The sequence below is a fragment of the Phyllostomus discolor genome, chromosome 1, assembly GCF_004126475.2.
Source record: "Phyllostomus discolor isolate MPI-MPIP mPhyDis1 chromosome 1, mPhyDis1.pri.v3, whole genome shotgun sequence".
Taxonomy (NCBI): domain Eukaryota; kingdom Metazoa; phylum Chordata; class Mammalia; order Chiroptera; family Phyllostomidae; genus Phyllostomus; species Phyllostomus discolor.
This window is the reverse complement of record NC_040903.2, coordinates 114,425,430-114,446,882: the sequence shown is the minus strand read 5'-3', so window position 1 is coordinate 114,446,882 and position 21,453 is coordinate 114,425,430. Positions and strand designations below refer to the sequence as shown.

The 21,453-nt window shown below is 39.7% G+C and overlaps 1 protein-coding gene across 1 annotated transcript in view; it reads right to left on the bottom strand.

Moving 5' to 3' along the window:
- The window catches only part of EDC3 (enhancer of mRNA decapping 3), a 73,166-nt gene extending 52,118 nt beyond the window's left edge, over window positions 1-21,048 (bottom strand). The window contains 2 exon segments of the mRNA XM_028507773.2: window positions 20,260-20,320; window positions 20,915-21,048. The gene's annotated coding sequence lies outside the window, so the exon portion shown is untranslated.
- Between the last annotated feature and the right edge of the window lie 405 nt (window positions 21,049-21,453).

Sequence of the window (21,453 nt, the reverse complement as noted above, 5' to 3'; positions counted from 1 at the left end):
TTGTTGATATTTTGTTTGGAAGCTCTATCCATTGTTGACAATGGGGTGTTAAAATCTCCTAATATAAGCGTGTTGCTGTCTATATTCTTCTTGAAGTCCTCCAAGATTTTCCTTATATGTTTGGGTCCTCCTATGTTGGGTGCATATATGTTTAAAATATTTATTTCTTCTTAATGGATTCTTCCCTTGAGTATTATGAAGTGTCCTTCTGTGTCTTTTTTTATGGCCTTTGTTTTGAAATCTCTTTTGTCTGAAATAAGTATTGCCACTCTGGCTTTTTTCCCCCTGTCCATTTGCTTGGAGTATTTGTTTACAGCCCTCCACTTTCAGTCTGTGTAGCTCTTTTGTTCTGAGGTGGGTCATGACTTCTTATCCATTCAGCTACCCTATGTCTTTTGATTGGAGCATTTAATCCATTTACATTTAAGGTTATTATTGATAGGTACTTATTTATTGCCATTTTATCCCCTTTGTACCTGTGTTCCTCTTTCACTCTTTTTCTTCCTTCTCTTAAAGCAGACCCTTTAGCATCTCTTGCAGTGCTGGTTTGGAGGAGGTATACTCTTTGAGGCTTCTTTTGTCTGGGAAGCTCATTTGGCCTTCCATTTTAATTGAGAGCCTTGGTGGGTAGAGTAGCCTTGGCTGCAGGCCTTTGGTTTTCATTACTTGGAATATTCCTTGCCAATCTCTTCTGGCTTGGAGCATTTCCATTGAGAAGTTAGCTGCCGGCCTTATTGGGGCTCCCTTGTATGTTACTTCCTGTTTATCCCTTGCTGTCTTTAAGATTCTCTCTTGGTCTTGGAATTTTGCCATTTTAATTATGATGTGTCTTGTAATGGGCCTCTTTGGGTACCTGTTGAGACATTCTGTGCTTCCTAGACTTGTAAGAAGATAGGCTACATGACAGAACATGAAACAAGCCTCCACAAATTTAAGAAAATTGAAATCATCCCAAGCATTTTCTCCAACCACAAGGGCTTGAAACTAGAAACCAACCTCAAGGAAAAAACTCAGAAACACTCAAATTCATAGAGACTAAATAGCATGCTATGAAACAATGAATAGGCTAATGATGGGATCAAGGAAGAAATCAAAAACTATGTGGAAACAAATGAAAAGGAACACACAACAGCCCAAAACATATGAAACATATGAAGGCAGTTCTGCGAGGGAAGTTCATAACAATACAGACCTCCTTTAAAAAGATAGAAACATTTCAAATAAACAACCTAGCCCTACCTCTACAAGAAATGGAGGAATAACAAGAAACAAGGCCCAGAGCGAGTAGAAGGAAGGAAATAATCAAAATCAGAGCAGAATTAAATGACATAGAGACTAAACAAACAATTCAAAGGATCTGTAAATGCAGGAGCTGGTTCTTTAAAAAGATAAAACAAAATCAATAAGCCTTTAACCAGACTCATCAAGAAAAAAAGGGAGAGGACCCAAATAAATTATAAAAATTTGTAAAATTTTTGAAAAATTTGATGGTTGGTGTAGCTCAGTGGATTGAGTGCAGGCCTGTGAACCAAAAGTTCACTGGTTCCATTCCCAGTTAGGGCACATGCCTAGGTTGTGGGCCAGGTCCCCAGTAGGGGGTACACAAGAGGCAACCACACACTGATGTTTCACTCCCTCTCTTTCTCCCTCCCTTCCCTCTGTCTATAAAAATAAAATCTTAAGCCCTGGCTGGCGTAGCTCAGTGGATTGAGCGCGGGCTGGGAACCAAAGTGTCCCAGGTTCGATTCCCAGCCAGGGTACATTCCTGGGTTGCAGGCCATGACCCCCAGCGGCTGCACATTGATGTTTCTCTCTCTCTCTCTCTCTCTCTCTCTCTCTCTCTCTCTCCCCCCCTTCCCTCTCTAAAGGTAAATAAATAAAATCTTAAATAAATAAATAAATAAAATCTTAAAAAAAAAAAGGAAAGAAAATAAGAGGTAAGTGGAACAAGTAACCCCATAGCTGCTATACATATACCATCAAGTTGTATAAGGGCAGCAGCAGAAGCAGCTAGCATTTACTGCACACTTACTTTTTCAGGCATGAGCTAAAACTTCAGGGGCATTCTTTCCCTCCAACCTCATGAAAACCCTATGAGGCAGCTACTTTACCATCCCATTTTACAGATGGGATATTTGCAACCCAGAGATTATATAGAATATTTTACACACTTGTAACCAGAGCTTAAAGTCAGCTTCTTAGCACAACGGCATATTTTCTATGTTGTACATACTATTCCACAGCATACATATACCATAGTTTTGTTGTCATTGGACATCCAGATAATTCCATTTCTCACAATTATAATTAACACGGCAATGATCAATTTAATTTAGTGCTTGTCTTAAATTATTTTCTTAGGAAACAGTGTCAATCAGTTCCAAGGTAAAAATCACCTTTTTATTGAATTAGAATGCACCAGAGCAGAAAACTATTCTTTTCAGACCAAATCATTCTCTGGGTAGGTTTAGACAGTCAAACATTTAAAACAATGATACTTTAATAAAATAGTTTAGAAGGAATTCCATATAATCTTGCCCATTCCCCAAATCACTCCATTGGAGGCTACCTCCAGGCAGCAAAGCACTTCAAGAAAACTTTCATGCTAGAAATATATAACCTTCCTAAACTGAATCATGAAGAAATGAAAAAATCTAAGTAGACCCATAAACAGTGAGAAAATTGAAACAACCATCAAACTACTCCCCCTAAAAAAGTCCAGGACCAGCTGGCATCACCTGTGAATTCTACCAAACATTCAAAGAAGGTTTGACATCTATCCTTCCTAAACTCTTCCAAAAAAACTGATGAAGAGGCAATAAATAATTCCTAACATATTTTATGAAGCCAATATAACCCTGATACCCAAACCTGGCAAGGATAACACACACACACACACACACACACACACACACAAACTGCAGTCCAACATTTCTGATGAATACGGGTGCAAAAATCCTAAGCAAATCGAATACACTAAAAAATAAATGCATTACAATCAAATGGGGCTCATTCCAGGGGCACAAGGATGGTTCAACATACACAAATTGATCAATGCAACACACATTTAACAAAACAAAGGATAAAATCTTATCATCTTACCAATGATGCAGAAAAAGCATTTGATAAAACACAACATCCATTTATGATGAAAACACTCAATAGGTATAGAAAAATAAGAAAAATAGGTATAGAAGTAAAGTATCTCAACACAATAAAGGCCATATATGACAAACCCTCAGCCAGTATCATACTCAATGGTGAAAAACCAAAGGCTTTTCCTCTAAAATATGGAACAAGACAAATCTGTCCAGTCTTACCACTGTTATTCAACATAGTTCTGGAAGTCCTAGCCACAGCAGTCAGGCAAGAAAAAGAAATAAAAGGCATCAAAATTGAGAATAAGAAGTTAAAGTCTCATTCTTTGCAGATGGCACAATTCTGTATATAGAAAACCCTAAAGACTTTATCTGAAATCCATTACAAACAATAAACAAATACAGTAAAGTTGCAGAATACAAAATCAATGTACAAAAATCCACTGCTTTCCTATATACTAAAAATGAAATTTCAGCATTTGGACTTCCGGCAAGATGGAGGCATAGGTGGATGCACCGTACCTCTGCGCATAACCAAGATTAGAACAACAACAATTTAGAGGCAGAGTAACACCCAGAACTGATAGAGAATTTATCTGAATGGAAGTCGGACAGTCAAAAAGTTGAAGCAGACCCGTTCATCCAGACCGGTAGGAAGGGCAGAGAGGAGCAGCCGGGCGCAGGTCGCAGCATAGGTCGCAGCGCAGAGAGCAGTGGGCGCATAAGGCAACCAGGAGCACGTAAGGCATCTGGGGCACACAAGATCGCAGAGATGGACCCTGAATTCGCAAGCAGCAGCTGGCAGACCCAGTGAGGTGGCAATTGTGGAGCAGGGCAGAGCGTGCAACCCAGAATCCCAGAGAAGGGACTGAGGTCCCAGGAGAACGGAGCTACTGCCATTGTTCCCTCCTGCCCCCGCCCCCACATACAACGTCACAATCTAGCAACTGGGGTGCCCAGCCCCGGTGAACACCTAAGGCTCCGCCCCTCACCGTAACAGGAGCGACCAGATCAAAAATAATAAATAAAAAAGAGAGAGAGAGAGACATACCTCAAACAGAAGAACAGTTCAATGCCCCAGGACTCATCCTTTTGAGCGACCAAGAGATAGCCAATCTATCAGATGCACAGTTCAAAACACTGGTGATCAGGAAGCTCACAGAATTGGTTGATTTTGGGCACAAAGTACATGAAAAAAATGCAGGTTACCATAAAAGAGATGAAGGAAGATGCACGGAGAACCAATAGTGATGCGAAGGAGACTGGGACTCAAGTCAATGGAGTGGACCAGAAGGAAGAAAAAAACAACCAAACAGGAAAGAATGGAGAAATAAGAATTCAAAAAAATGAGGAGAAGCTTAAGAACCTCTAGGACATATTTAAATGTTTTAACATCCGAATTATAGGGGTACCAGAAGGGGAAGAGGAAAAGCAACAGATTGAACATGTATTTGAACAAATAATAAAGGAGAACTTCCCCATTCTGGCAAAGGGAACAGAGTTCCAGGAAATCCAGGAAGCTCAGAGTCCCAAAGAAGTTGGACCCAAGAAGAAACACACCAAGGCACATCATAATTACATTAGCCAAGGTAAAAATGAAGGAGAGAATCCTAGAAGCAGCAAGAGATAAGGGGACAGTCACCTACAAAGGAGTTCCCATCAGACTGTCAGCTGATTTCTCAAAAGAGACCTTGCAGGCAAGAAGGAACTGAAAAGAAGTATTCCAAGTCATGAAAGGCAAGGACCTACATCCAACATTGCTCTATCCAGCAAAGCTTTCATTTAGAATGGAAGGGCAGATAAAGTGCTTCTCAGATAAGGTCAAGTTAAAGGAGTTCATCATCACCAAGCCCTTATTTTATGAAATGTTAAAAGGACTTATCTAAGAAAAAGAAGATACAGAAAAACATGTATAGTAAAAGGACAGCAAACTCACAATTATTAACAACCACACCTAAAGCAAAACCAAAAGAAACTAAGCAAACAACTAGAACAGGAACAGAACCACAGAAATGGAGATCACATGGAGGGTTAGCAACAAGGGAGTGGGAGGAGGAGAGAGGGGGAAAAGGTACAGAGAATAAGTAGCATAGATTGTAGGTTGAAAATAGACAGGGGGAGGGCAAGAATAGTATGGGAAATGTAGAAGCTAAAGAAAGTATGACACATGGACATGACTAAATGGAGGACATCGGTGGGAGAGGGTGTACAGGGTGGAGGGGAGTGAAGGGGGGAAAATGGGACAACTGTAATAGCATAATCAATAAAATATATTTTTAAAAAAGAAATTTCAGAAAAAGAAATGAAAAAAAATTCCCTTTTCAATTGCAACCAAAAGAATAACATACCTAGGAATAAGCCTAACAAAGGATGTGAAGGACCTATATACTGAAAACTACAAAGCATTATTAAAGCAGATTGAAAAAGGCACAACGAAATGAAAAGATACAGATTTAATGCAATACACATCAAAATCCTAGCATCATTTTTCATTTTTATTTATTTTTTAAAAGATTTTATTTATTTATTTTTAGAGACAGGGAAAGGGAGGGAGAAAGAGAGGGAGAGAAACATCACTGTGTGGTTGCCTCTCACGTGGCCCCCACCGGGAACCTGGCCCGCAACCCAGGCATGTGCCCTGACCAGGAATCGAACCAGTGACTCTGATTTGCAACCCATGCTCAATCCACTGAGCTACACCAGCCAGGGCCCAATACCATTTTTTAAAGGAACAGAACAAAAAATTGCCAGATTTGTATGGAACCACAAGACCCCAAAGAGCCAAAGCAATCCTCAGTAAAAACAACAAAGCAGGATGTATCACTCTACCTGCCCTCAAATTATATTACAGAAGTATGATAATCAAAACAGCCTGGTACCAGTGGAATAGAAATGAGAGCCCAGAAATAAAACCACAAGTATATGGGCAAATGATTTTTTGTAAAGGAGCCAAAAGCACACAATGGAGAAAAGAAAACCTCTTCAATAAATGGTTCTGGGAGAATAGGCAAAAGAATGAAACTAGACTACAGTTTGTCCCCATGTACGAAAATTAATTCAGCCCTGGCTGGCGTAGCTCAGTGGATTGAGTGCAGGCTGCAAACCAAAGCATTGCAGGTTTGATTCCCAGTCAGGCCACGGCCCCCAGCAACCGCACATTGATGTTTCTCTCCCTCTCTCTCTCCCTCCCCCCTCTCTTTCTCCCTCCCTTCCCTCTCTAAAAATAAATAAATAGAAATAATTAATTAATTAATTCAAAATGGATCAAAGACCTAAATATAAGATCTGAAACAATAAATTACATAGAAGATGACATAAGTACTAAATTTATGGACCTGGGTCATAGAGAAGATTTTATAAATTTGACCCTAAAGGCAAGGGAAGTAAAGGCAAAATAAATTAATGTGACTACATCAAACTAAAAAACTTCTGTACAGCAAAAGAAACTGACAATAAAACAAAAAGGCAACCAACAAAATGGGAAATGTTATCTGCAAACAACAGCTTAGATAAGGGGTTAATATCCAAAATATATAAAGAACTAATACAACTCAACACCAAACAACACACAATTTAATTAAAAATGGGCAAAGGACCTGAACAGACACTTCTTCCAAGAAGACATACAAATGGGCATCAGATATATGAAAAGATTTCAAATTCACAAGCTATTAGGGAAATGTAAATCAAAACCACGATGAGATATCACCTCACAACCATTATCAATAAGACAGGTAATCACAAGTGTTAACAGAGGTTATAGAGAAAAAGGAACCCTCATTCACTGCTGGTGGGAATGTAAACTGGTATAGCCACTATGGAAAACAGTATGGTGGTTTCTCAAAAAATTAAGAAAAGAATTACAGCCTTGACCAAAGTGGCTCAGTTTGTTGGGTGTTGTTCCTCAAAGCAAAAGGTCAATGGTTCAATTCCCGGTCAGAGCACATGGCTAGGTCGCAGGTTCAGTCCCTGGTCAGGTACAAGTGACAGGCAACCAATTGATGCTTCTCTTGCACATCAATGTTTCTCTCCCTTTTTCCACCTCTTCTTTCTTTCTAAAAATAAATAAATAAAATCTTAAAAAAAAATAGAGTTACCATATGACCCAGCAATCCCTCTTCTGAGTTTATCTACCAAAAAAAACACCAAAACCTGAAAACATTTATTTGCAAAGATGCATGCACCCCTATGTTCACTTCAGCTTTATTCATGGTGGCCAAGACATGGAGAGAGGCAAAGTGTCCTTCAATAGAGGACTGGATAAAAAAAGATATGGTAGATATATACTATGGAATACTTCACTATTCAGTCATAAGAAAAGATGAAATACTGCCACTTGTGACATGAATGGACCTTGAGAATATTGTGCTAAGAGGAGTAAGTTAGTCAGAAAAATCTGAGAACCATATGATTTCACTCATATGTGGTATATAAAACTGAAACTCATAGACAAAGACAGAAAACAGTATGGTGGTTACCACAGGGAAGTGAGTGGGTGACAGTAAAGGAGATTATAATGGTAACAGCAAATGACTTTGGGTGGTGGGCACACATGCAATACACAGAACATTTATCACAGAAATGTACACTTAAACCTATATGACCCTATTAAACCAATGTCACAATACATTTAATTTACAAAAATAAACTTTCAGATTTATGATGGCAAAAAGATGAACCTGCCTTCTTCTATTATTATCACCCCAAAATAATGAGAGAAAGAAAAGGTAAGCCATAGTCACAGAGAAAGTATTCACAATACAAATACCCAATAGAGGACTTGTATCTAGACTACACAAGGAAAGCTTACACATCAGCAATAAGAAAACATTTATTTATTTTCTATTATTGATGCTATAGAAAGGGAAAGAATGGGAGAAAGAGAGGGTGAGAAACATCAATGCGAGAAACATCAATTGGTTGCCCCTTGTACACTCCCCAACTGGGGACCAAACCCACAACCCAGGTTTGTGCCCTGACCAAGAATTGAAACTGCAGCCTTTTGGTTTGCAGGACGATGCCCAACTGAGTCACACCAGCCACAGCAGAAAATAACATTTTTTAAAAGTGAGCAAAAAAGTTATATGAATGGCCAATTAAAATATGAAAAGCTGTTAAACATAATTATCAAGTAAATGCAAATCAAAATATCAGACATGACTGATATTTGGATAAATGAAATATGGGTGTGTGTTTGTATATATACACACACAGGGTCAGGCAGAAGTAATGCCTGCTTGAGTGTGGTGGGTAGGGGTGTAATAATTTAGTTTTAATTTGAACACTTCACCTAAAATGTCATATAGTGTGCTTGAGTATGATATTGTTGTTACAGAATTACATGCTTATGGTTTTTTAAATAAAAACAGGGCATTATTTGTGCCGAACCCTGTATATATAATGAAATATCATTCAGTCTTAAAAGGTAGTTCTGATGTATGTCACAACATAGACAATAAACCTTGAAGACATAATGCTAAGTGAAATTGGCCACACAAAGGACAAATTTAGTACGATTCCACTTATATGAGTTTCCTAGAGCAGTCCAATGGAGAAATACAGGGAACAGAACAGTGGCTGCCAGGGCCTGGGGAGCAGTGAATGGGGAGTTATTGTTTCAATGGGGACAGGGTTTCAGACTGGGATAATGAAAAAGTTCTCAAATGGGTGGTGGTGATGGTTGCACAATGCGAGTGCACTCAATGCCCTGAACTGTAACAGTTTAATATGTTTGAAATGGTAAATTTTATGTATATTTTACCATGATTTTTTAAAAATGATCAATTTGGGGGGAAAATGCTGTAAGATACCATTTTACAGCCACTACAATAGCCTAAAGTAAAAAGGACTGGCAGGTAATAACCAGTGTATGTGGCGCTGCAGAGCAACTGGGACTTCCTTACATTGCTGACAATGTAAAAGTGATACAACCACTTTGGAAAATGATTTGGCAGTTTCTTATATTATTAAACATATACCTATGACCCAAAATTTCATTCCTAGGCTTTACCCAAGAGAAATGAAAACAAATATTCATAAAAAGATTTGTGCATGAATGTACATAGAGAAGTGGGCAAAAGCAGGCTTACAGTTATAATACAAGTAAATAATACATTTATATAATTATGTATAAAAATGTAAACAATATGTTTACATAATAAATGATACAAGAATAAATTATGTTTTGTGTACTTACAACTGTAAACCTACTTTTGCCCACCCCTGTAGTAGCTTTACCTACAATGGCCAAAAAATGGAAACAAGGAGAAGAGATAAATTATACAATATTGGGGTGTTCAAAAAGTTCGTTCAGTTTCCCATAAGATGGCTCTAGTTGTGCTTGTCTTTAACTTCATTCGAAACAATTCTGTTAGGTTGTATTGTAATAGCTGTCATATCAGTGTGCATTAAAAAAAACGAGAAAATTGGTGAATTTTTGTGTAGCCATTTTAATATAGAAGGTGGAAGAAAATAAGCAACACATTCAGCATATTATGCTTTATTATTTTAAGAAAGGTAAAATGCAACTGCACCTCAAAAAAAGATTTGTGTAGTGTGTGGAAAAGGTGCTGTAACTGATGGAACAAACTGCTTGTGATACAACATAGAGGACTCTGAAAAACTGAGCGAAAAGAAGTAACACAGATGAGTACATCTGAGTTATTCATAAAATCACGAGAACCAAAACTACTTTATAGTGAGGAAAACCACAGTTATTGCCTCTAGTGTGGAAAACTGCCTAAAAAGGGGCACAGGAGCTTCTGGTGTTGTAGAAGTGTTCTACATTTTTACGGATGCAATAGTTACAAGAATGTACACTTCATCAAAACTCAATCGGTGCATGACATCTGTGAATTTTATTGTACGTAAATTATAAAAAGGAGGAAAGTATGTAGCCAACATAACTATATAATGCCACAGAATATTCAGCCATTCCTCCAATATAAGAAACAATTTCCTAGAAGAGTTTCCCACAAAACATAAGATAAAAACTCACACATTGAACACTTGCTACCAAAATGTCTATTATTAGGCCCTTCATAAATGTCCAAAAGAGAATTCTTAATTTCTCCAACCACCTGCTCAACACTCTCATTTGTTCCTTCCCAAGCCTTTCTCATTTCAATAAATGACACCATCATCCACCTACATGTTCAGGCTACAAAAGAAAAAAGAAAAAGGAGCCATCTTTGATTCCTTCTTACCCTTCATCCCATACATTCAATCTAGCAGCAGATTTTATTGTCACCACCTCCAAAATATATCCATTTCTTCCACCTCCACTACCACCTTCCTAATCTAAACTATCACTACCTGGAGTTCCAGTCACAATGGAGGCACAAGTAAACACACTTTGCCTCCTCACACAACTACAGAAAAAAATTACAACTAGACTACAAAACAAGTATCACCCAGAACCCTCAGAAAATCAAACTGTATGGAAGTCTGACAACCAAGGAATTAAAGAAGCCACATTTATCCAGATGGGTAAAAGGAGCAGAGATACAGAGAGGTGGAGAGGCACAGAGCTGTGTGGTGTGGAGAGGTGGTGAGACAGGTGGTCCCACATTCATGTGCAGTGGATAAAAATTGGGAGAGATACCTCAGGAGCGAGGGATCCCAGACCCAAACCAGACCACATAGCAGCCCAGGGTTCCACAGCCAGGAAGATAAACCCCTGTAACTTCCAGCTGTAATAACCAATGAGGATTGGGATGGGGGAGGAAACTGCCAGATTATCAGGAGATTCCTCTTAAAGGGCCAGAAAAACTTAGGAGTTACACAGATCAACCCCACTGGGATTCAGCACCAGGGCAACAACTGGAAGGACACAAGTGGCAAACAGCGAGAAAGTGAAGTGACCAGAAACAGGATGAGTGCTGGGAGAGAGCTTCCTCCTGGACAAAACTCCAGAAGCCAGGCAGTGGCACTGTCCTTTGTAGGAACCTCCCCTCACACAGAGCCACAAAGCAGTGAAATGGGTTGTCCCACCCAACTCTTTACCCTACACAACTTACAGGTGCCTTTTCTACAACAGACCATGCTACTAAGACAGAGAGTCAAAGCAGCTCTACCTAATTCACAGAAAGGTGGGGCGGGGGGGTGGGGGGGGGCCGGGCAGGCTGCCAAATTGAGGACATAAAGAAATATGGTCCAAATGGAAGAACTGAACAAAACTCCAGAAAAAGAATTAAACTAAATGGAGATAGCCAACCTATCATATGCAGAGCTCAAAACACAGGTTATCGGGATGCTCACAGAACTCATTGAGTACTGCAACAGCATTAAAAAGACCCAGGCAGTGCCCTGGCTGGTGTGGCTCAGTAGATTGAGCACCGGTCTGCAAACCAAAGGGTCACTGGTTTAATTCCCAGTTAGGGCACATGCCTCAGTTGCAGGCCAGGTCCCCAACAAGGGGCACATGAGAGGCAACTGCACACTGATGTTTCTCTCCCTCTCTTTCTCCCTCCCTTTGTCTCTCTAAAATAAATAAATAAAATCTTAAAAAAAAAAAAGATCCAGGCAGAAATGAAGGTTACATTAAGTGAAAGGGATGAAGAAGAGAATCAAATTAACAATCTGGAACATAAAGAAGAAAAAAAGCATTCAATCAGAACAGCAAGAAGAAAAAAGAATTAAAAAAAAAAAAAAAAGGAGGATAGATTAAGAAGCCTCTGGGACATCTCCAAATGTACCAAGATCTGAATCATAGGGACACTGCAAGAAGAGAAAGAGTGAGAAGTTGAAAACTTATTTGAAAAAATAATGAAAAACTTCCATTATTTGGTGAAGGAAATAGACATACAAGTCCAGGAAGCACAGAGAGCCCCAAACAAGTTGAACCCAAAGAGGACCACACCAAGACACATCATAATTAAAATGCCAAAGGTTAAAGGTAAAGAGAGAATCTTAAAAGCAGCAAGAGAAAAGCAAACAGTTACCAACAAAGGAGTTCCCATAAGACTGTCAGCTGATTTCTCAAAAGAAACTTTTCAGACAAGAAGGGACTGTCAAGAACTATTCAAAGTGATGAAATGCAAGGAACTACATTCTACATTACTCTATCCAGCAAAGCTATCATTTAGAATGCAAAGGCAGATAAAGTGCCTCCCAGACAAAGTCAAGTTAAAGGAGTTCATCATCACCAAGCCATTATTACATGAAATGTGAAAGGGACTTATTTAAGAAAAAGAAGGTCAAAACTATGAGCCTTGCTGGTGCAGCTGCATGGACTGAGTGCCAGCCTGTGAACCAAAGAGTTACTGGTTCGACTCCCAGTCAGGGCACATGCCTGGGTTGCAGGCCAGGTAGAGAGGCAATCACACATTAATGTTTTAAAAACAAAAAAAACTATTAACATTAAAATAGCAACAAATTCACAATAACAACTGAATCTAAAAAAAACAAACAAACCAAGCAAACCACTAGAACAGGAACAGAATCACAGATATTGAGACCATTTGGAGGGTGATCAGCTGAGAGGGGGAAGGGGGATAGTAGGGGAAAAGGTACAGGGAATCAGAAGGATAAATGGTAGGTACAAAATAGGGGAATGTTAAGAATAGCATAGGAAATGTGAAGCCAAAGAACTTACATGCACGACCCATGGACATGAACTAAGTGGGGGGATTGCTGGAAGGAATGAGGGTACCGGGAGGAGGGGGGCAAAGCGGGGAAAACTGGAACAACTGTAATAGCATAATAAAATATATTTTAAAAAATAAAGATAAAAATAAAATAAACCACTACCACCTCATGATTGCAGAAGCACCCTAACCTATCTTTCTGTCCCTCCTTAGATTCTTTCTTTACACAGCAACTAGAGCAAATTTTCAAATGTAAACCAGTTGTCATGACCCTACTTAACAACTGCACTTGTAGACCTGGCTAGTGTGGCTCAGTGGACTGAGTGCCAGCCTGTGAACCAGAGTTGCTGGCTCGATTCCCAGCCAGGGTACATGCCTGGGTTGCAGGCCAGGTCCCCAGTTGCAGGCGTGCGAGAGGCAACCACACATTGATGCTTCTCTCCCTCTCTCCCTCCCTTCTCCCTTCTAAATAAACAAATAATCTTAAAAAAACCTACTTAATCAAGTCCACCTTCCTTTCCAAGAAGTATCATCCTACATAATCTGATGTCTGCTAACCTCACAGCTTCATCTCTCACCACTCCCTGCCTGGTACTGTTCCTCAAACATGTTAAGCTTGTTCCTTCCCTCCAGTACTTTGCACCAAGTATTCTTAGAACACTCTCTCCCCAGCTCTGTGAATGGCTAGTTCTAAAATGTAACCACCCCAAAGAGGCTTTGCACAACTACCCAACCTACTGTGGCAATTCCCCAATACTCTCCATTTCACCTACTACTATAATCTCAAAATAAATCACCATATTATCTCATATGTTTATATTGTATGTCACCCCCACCCCCAAGAACATAAGCTCCATGAGGACAAAGAACTTTGACCATCATGTTCAGTCAAGGATAATAGTGCGCTCTGGCTGGCGTAGCTCAGTGGATTGAGCACGGGCTGCAAACCAAAGCATCGCAGGTTCGATTCCCAGCCAAGGCACATGCCTGGGTTGCGGGCCACAGCCCCCAGCAACCCCACATTGATCTCTCTCTTTCTCTTTCTCTCTCTCTCCCCTCCCCTTCCTCCCCTAAAAATAAAGAAATAAATCTAAAAAAAAACCTTCAAAAAATAAAAAAAAAAGAAGAATGGTGCCTAGAATGGAAGACAAGTGCAATAAATATTTATTCAATGAGCCCTGACTGATGTGGCTCAGCTGTTTGAGTGTCATGCTGTGAAGTCAAGGGTCACCAGTTCAATTCCCAGTCAGGACAAATGCCTGGGTTGCGGATTTGGTCTCCAGTCAGGGATTTGGTCCCCAGTCAGGGCGTGTACATGAGGCAACTGATCAATGTTTCTGTCTCACATCTGTTTCTCTCCCTCTCTTTCTCCCTCCCTTCCCCTCTCTAAAATAAACTAAATGTTTAAAAAAATGTTTATTCAATGAATGAATGAATGAGACATAATAAATATGACAGAAGTCAATCAAGGTCTACAGGATGAAAATATATCTAAATGCCAGGCTCTTCTGGGAAACAATTCTAAAAATATAATATCCTTTAAGCACGCTCTATGCAAAATCCTATATATGACATCTACACTGCCCTACACATAGGAGGAAGTCAGGAAATACCAGATGAGTATATATGTAACATACTATATTAAGTGCAAAATGAAACCCTTGGCTTAGTGTTTTCCATGAAAAAAAAAAATACACAGAATAGCATTTCAAGCTATTTCAAATATTAATTTCAGAAATATACCTACATAAAATAAAAAAGTCTAAAAAAGGAAAAATAACAAAAAAGCATACAAAGAAGCAAAAAAGTGCTCCTAAGGTAAAAAGAGTATGTCTTGTCAAACTCAGATGGTTCTCTAGTGATCTGAGCAAGTATCACAAAACTATCCTGACAGAACAGAAAATTTCAAACATACACAAATATAGGTAGAATAGCATAATGAAGCCTCACATACCCATCACTGACTTTAACAATTACCAACATATCTATAAGAATTTGAGACCAGGTAAATTTCCCATGCAACACAATTTCCACAATACTCATGATAGTAAAAGTAAAAAAATATACATACCTCAGGCTTATTTTCCCTCCCTCATCAGCTTTTGTCTACTTAATGTCACAAAAGTATGAATTTTCCCCCTATCATTTATACCCAATAGAATAGTATTCTATTCTAATACTTATTTTAGATAGATGCAGAATGAAAGTGTTTAAAATACCAGAAATCAATCAGATATGAAAAGACTTTAACTTCTTTATTCAACATATATCTTCAAGATACTGATGCTGTACGTTCACATTTATATTGTTAATAACTGAGTAGATTTTTTAAATTTTTATTTATTTATTTATTTCTAGAGCGGGGGGAAGGGAGAGAGGCAGAGAGGGAGAGAAACATTAATGTGTGGTTGCCTCTCATGCGCCCCCAACTGTTGGACCTGGCCTGCAACACAGGCTTGTGTCCTGACTGGGAATCGAACTGGTGACCCTTTGGTTAGCAGGCCGGTGCTCAACCCACTGAATCACATCAGCCAGGGCTGAGTACAATTTTAAATATTTTTAAAATGTGGATTTCTGGTATCTTTCTATTTAGTTCTATATTAATAGAAACTTTTAAAAAAGTAACCACTCAACATGTAACCAACTGTCCTTTTCTTTTATTATCAATTTCCCTCTATATAAAATCCATTAATACATTATTCAAAACTTAGAAGATAGGTTTACAAGCATGCTTCATTTTACTGAGCTTCACTTTACTGTGCTTCACTGATGTTGCATTTTTTACAAATTGAAGACAAGCCCCTCCAGCAACAAAATGATTACAACTCACTCTACTGTAATACTCATTTTATTGCAGCCATCAGGAACCAAACTTGCAGTAGCTCCAACCATGTCTGTATCTATAGAGAAAATTTCTTTACTAACTGAAAACAGTAAATCAAGTGGAATGTCACCATCTGGGTTCTTAATTAGATGAACACATGAAGGAAGGGGGCTTCATCATTTATAGGGCTAACCCCTTCATGTCAAAAGAGCTACAGCTGAAGCAGAAGATAGAGAAGCTACAGGGGACTAATCTTGGGTGCCTTTTATTTTCTATTTTTCTATCAAGGTATAACAAATAATAAGTCTACCTACTTTAAATGTACAGCTCAATATATTTTTACATATTAATTCATTCATATAACCACCACCCACAACAAGACACAGAACACTTCCAACACCCCGTAGTTTCCACTGTGTACCCACAAAGGTAGCTATTATTCTGATATCTATAAAGAAAAATAGCACAGCTTGTTTTTTGAACTTCACATAAATGAAATCATAATGGTCCTCTTTTTAAAGTATTTGGTTTCTTTTGCTCAATGGTACATCTCTGAGATTCATCCTTGTTACATGTAGCAACAATTCATTCTTTCCCATGACTATGTAGTATTTTATTACATAACTATGCCTTAATGGATTTACCCATTCTAATGTTGATAGACAGTTATTTCCAGTTTAGAGGCTATTATGAGTTAAGAATTAAACATTTTTCTATATCTCTTTGTGGTGAACAAGTGTACCCATATTTGTCGGGCATAGTATACAAAAAGTCATAGAGTAGATATGGGACTATTTTACTGAAATGTTGGACTATCAGGATTTCCAGACTACCAAATGCCACACTAAGTATGAGACTTCACTATATTATTTCTCTTATAAGAAGCCTCTGCATAACTAAGTCAGGTAGCCCTAAATAGTTTTTTACACATTATGCAAATGAGGCAGTGGCCAAAATGTTCCATAAACTACAAATAAACAACTTGCCAATTACAGACCTAACTTCCATCTAAACTGCCACAATAGACAGCACTCAGAACATCTGGATCCAAGGAGCGACCCTTTGGTATGCTAATGGCAGTTACAATCAACAGCTGTAGACAGATAAGTGGTTAGTTATCGATTTCTGAAAAACTAGGTATACTTCCATGCCTCCATCTGAAAAGGTATTCACAGAATCAAAGTCTTGGGAATGGCAGAGATCTTAAAAGAAACCATCTAGTACAATCCTACTACTAAGTCCATACCTTCCATAAAAAGCTGCATAGTGAAAACAGTATGGACTTCCTAATAAGGTCAGACATCACAAGCCCAGGTTCACTTCTGGACTTCACCACTTACCAGCGCTATGACCTATGGAAATTATCCTAATCTGAGTCTCAACTACAAAAATGGGAATTATACCAATTAGACCACCACTTCAAGGGACCATTGTGAAGATTAAGTGACACAATCTATATAGCTTCTACCATACAGTGCACTTTATTTCAAAGTCTCCTTTCAGCAAAAAGAATACTGGCCAAATAAGGGACTTGATTTATGGCCCCAGAAAGTCATCCTGTGAGGGCCACCTCCCTTCTCACCCAAACAAAACCGTAAGAATACTTGAGTTACCGCTACAACATCCTGGAAATGAAGTCCCAATCTTCAAAATACACATATCCCTAGAGGTATACAAAGGTATGCAAGGGAATCAATTGCTACACTACTTTTCATAAACTTCATCTGCCTAGATAATTGAATTATCAATAAAAGATTTCCTACCATAAAATTTATTACTTAGGAGAGGGGTTAGAAAACTACAGCCTATGGGCCAAATCTGGCTCGCTACTAATAAAGTTTTATGGGAATACAACCATGTTCAGCTGTCTGCTTGGTATCTGTGGCTGTTTTTGCAATACAATAAAAAGTTGAGTAGTTATGACAGAGACTATGTGGCTCACGAAGCCTATCATCTGACTCTTTATAAAAAAAGTCTGCTGACTCCTTTAAGAAAAAATTTGTGTAAAAATGGATGGATACAAATTCAAAAAGAAAAAGGAAATATTATGAAATGGACAAATTCCCAGAATGATACAAATGACCAAAGCTGACTCAAGAAGCAATAGAAAATGTGGATAGACCTAAATCAAGCAAAGAAATTGAATTAGAATGGCAAGAGACTCACAGTTAACAACCACACCTAAAACAAAAACAAAAACAAAAACAAACTAAGCAAAGAACTAGAACAGAAACAACCACAGAAATGGAAATCACATGGAGAGTTATCAGCAGGGGAGTGGTGGGAGGGGGAGAGAGGGGGAAAAGGTACAGAGAATAAGTAGCATAAATGATAGGTAGAAAATAGACAGGGGGAGGTTAAGAATAGTATAGGAAATGTAGAAGCCAAAGAAATGACCCATGGACATGAACTAAGGTGGTGGGGGAGGGGGGCAGGGGGCGGTATGGGTGGGAGGGGTTGTGCAGGGCAGAGGGGAATAAAGGGGGGGAAATGGAACAACTGTAATAGCATAATCAATAATATATCATTAAAAATAAAAAAAGAAATTGAATTAGTAATTAAAAAATCTTCCCATAAAGAAAAGCTCAGGCCCAGGAGACTTCAGTGGTAAATTCTATCAGACATACAGAAAAAAATAATTAACAATCCTACACAAATTTATAAGAACTCTAGAAAATCTCAGATAGTCCACACAGAAATATTTTCACTGATATGTCCCCTACAGCAAGAGACATAAAGGACAGAATAAACAAATGGGACTTCATCAAATTAAAAAGCTTTTGCATGGGTAAAGAGAACATCAGCAAAATGAAAAGGAAACCAACCATATGGAATGGCAAAATACCACTGGCAAAATATATTTGCCAATGATACCTCAGACAAGAGTTTGATCTCCAAAATATATAAAGAATCCACATGACTCCACTTCAGGAAGACAAACAACCCAATTTAAAAATGGGCAAAGGACCTGAACAGATACTTCAACAAGGACATACAGAGGGCCCAGAGACATATGAAAGGATGCTCAGCATCACTAGCCATCAGAGAGATGCAAATTAAAACCACAGTGAGATACCACTTCACACCAGTCAGAATGGCCATCATAAACAAATCAACAAGTACTGGTGAGGAAGTGGAGAAAGGAACCCTAGTGCACTGTTGGTGGGAATGCAGACTGGTGCAGCCACTGTGGAAAATAGTATGGAATTTCCTTAGAAAACTAAAAATGGAACTGCCTTTTAACCCAGTAATTCCACTGCTGTGATTATACAATAAGAATCCTGAAACACCAATTCAAAAGAATCTATGCACCCCAATGTTCATAGCAGCACAATTTACAATAGCCAGGTACTGGAAGCAACCTAAGTGCCCATCAGTAAATGAGTGGATCAAAAAACCATGGTATAGCCCTGGCTAGTGTGGCTCAGTGGATTGAGCACCGGCCAGTGGATTGGGGGTAGCCAGTTTGATTCCCAGTCAGGGCACATGCCTGGGGTGGTAGGCCAGGTCCCCAGTGGGTGGCGTGTGAGAGGCAACCCACACATTGATATTTCTCTCCCTTTCTCCCTCCCTTCCCCTCTCTCTAAATAAAATCTTAAAAAAAAAAACAAACAAAACTGTGGTACACTTACACAATGGAATACTACATAGCAGAAAGAAAGAAGGAGTTCCCACCCCTCTTGACAGCATGGATGGATCTGGAGAGCATTATGCTAAGTGAAATAAGCCAGGCAGTGAAAGACAAATACCATATGATCTCACCTATTAGTGGAACATATCAACAAAACAAACAAGCAAGCAAAATATAACCAGAAGCACTGAAATAAAGACATAATAACCAGAGGGGAGGGAGGAAGGGATAATGGGAAAAAGGGGAAAGGTCATCAAGGAACATGTATAAACGACAACAGACAAAGCCAAAGGGGGGTAGGATCCAGGGTGGGACAGTGGGGCGGGGGTAAGTGGTGGAGGGGAAATGGAGACAACTGTACTTGCACAACAACAGTAATAATAAAGAACTCTAGTAATCCACTACTCTGAGAAAAACAGAAAAAATGATACATCTGCCACTTTGAATTAATTACAGAACCTCATGAATCATAACAATCTTAAACATTTTCTAGTCCATTGTTTTTCAAACTATAGGTTTTTAGCGGTCAATTTAGTGAGTTGCAATCTACTTTTTTTCTTTTAATGAAACAATGTCAAAGGGCATCATCTGCAGAGAGTAAACCTGTGTCATGTGTGTGCATGCACATGCACTTTATGCATTTAGGGGGTACTCAGTCATGATGTAGTCACAGGTCAAAAAAGTCTGAGAGGCACTTTCCTAGTCCCACAGCTCTACCCCCACAAAGCTCCACCAAAAAATTCTCAGTAATCAAAAAGTTATTTATTTGTAACCATCTTCACTTCATACACAGAAACCAACAAACAGCAATTTTGTGCCTCAGTACACCTAATCTGCTATTCATTAAAAAAGACTGGAGCTCAGATGGTTTAAGGGTCATCCTCACACACGGAAGATGCAGGTTCAATCCTTGGTCAGGGAACATACAGGAATCAACCAATGAATACATGGATAGGTGGAACAACAAATGATGTTTCTCTCTCTGTTTCTTTCTCCCTCTCTCTCCCTCCCCCTTCCTCTTTCTAAAAAAAGATGTACCAATAAAAAAAGGAAAAAAAAACTAGAATCCATTAGGGGTTTCCATTTGAAATATAGATCGCTTAGAAGACAGTCACTTACGTTTTGATGGGATTAAGACCAATGTCGACAGGCAGCAGAATGAAATCACTTTAGTCTGTGGCTAGGAAAGAGAAAAACCATTCTGGGTCTCCAGTTCCTCATCTGTTACCATGGAAGAGTACTGTTAGGATTCCAGCTAGCTCCGGGACTGGGAGATTTATTGACAACCAACTGGCCAAGCAGGTGAGAACTTTGCTTCCCACACAGCAAGGCACTTTAACCACTTCAACAAGTTAGTTATTGATAAGTTAAATCAATATCACACAAAAGTATTGATAAGAAGCTCAGCCTTACACCAACAGCAGGAAGAATCAAGGGGGAAGTTTTCAGGATTCAGCAGAAGCTGGGCCCTGGTAGATATCATTACTATCTCAGACACTCTTCCCTTCTAGAATCCAGTTCATCTCAGGATCTCTGTCCTCAACCTATCAGTCATGGATGTGGCACCAGCGCTTGCCCCTGCCACCCTACTCTATTGTACAAAAGGAAACAGATATGAAGCAATGAGTGGGCGAGCTGCAGCGACCGTCAATAAGTCTAAACCAAGAGCCTAAGCTGCTTAAAGCCGCACTTCTCCCCCTTTCCCAGACTGTTTAGAATCTCGCGGCCCTAATACTCCCACCTCAAACCACGCCCCCCGAGACAACCTTAGTACCTAGCTCCCTGCGCGCCCTCTGCGGCCCCCAGCATGCGCCGCCTGTATAAGGGTCTACGAGGCCTAGAACCTTCAAGCCTAAAAGCAAAGCCGCCTGGCAGCCCCGGAAGCCCCCTCCCACGAGCACCCACAAACCAGCCGCCGCCCCTTCCTCCCACCTTCAAGTCGTCGGGCCTGCGCTTCTTCGGCACACCACGCGAATCAGCCCAGAAATAAGAGGGAACTCAACAACTGCGGGGCTGTTCGCTCCACACCCACCCCACTGTCGCGGCCGCCGGAAGGGCCTCGCGTATCCACGCCACCGTCATGAGGTCACTTCCTGCGCGACGCCTTGGAAACCACAAGACGGGCAATTGAGGGACAGGACGCCCGGGAAATTTGAGAATTTGGGAGCCCGTTGCGAGGGCGGGGCCTGAGGCATTCCAGAAACGCAGTAGTGCTGCCGAGTCGTTGCGTGCCCCGCCTACTCACAAAGGCTGGAGTCCTGGTTGGAGTCGTCTAGATGTCTGGGGGACCACCCTCGGTCTTGCAGTCTTGAT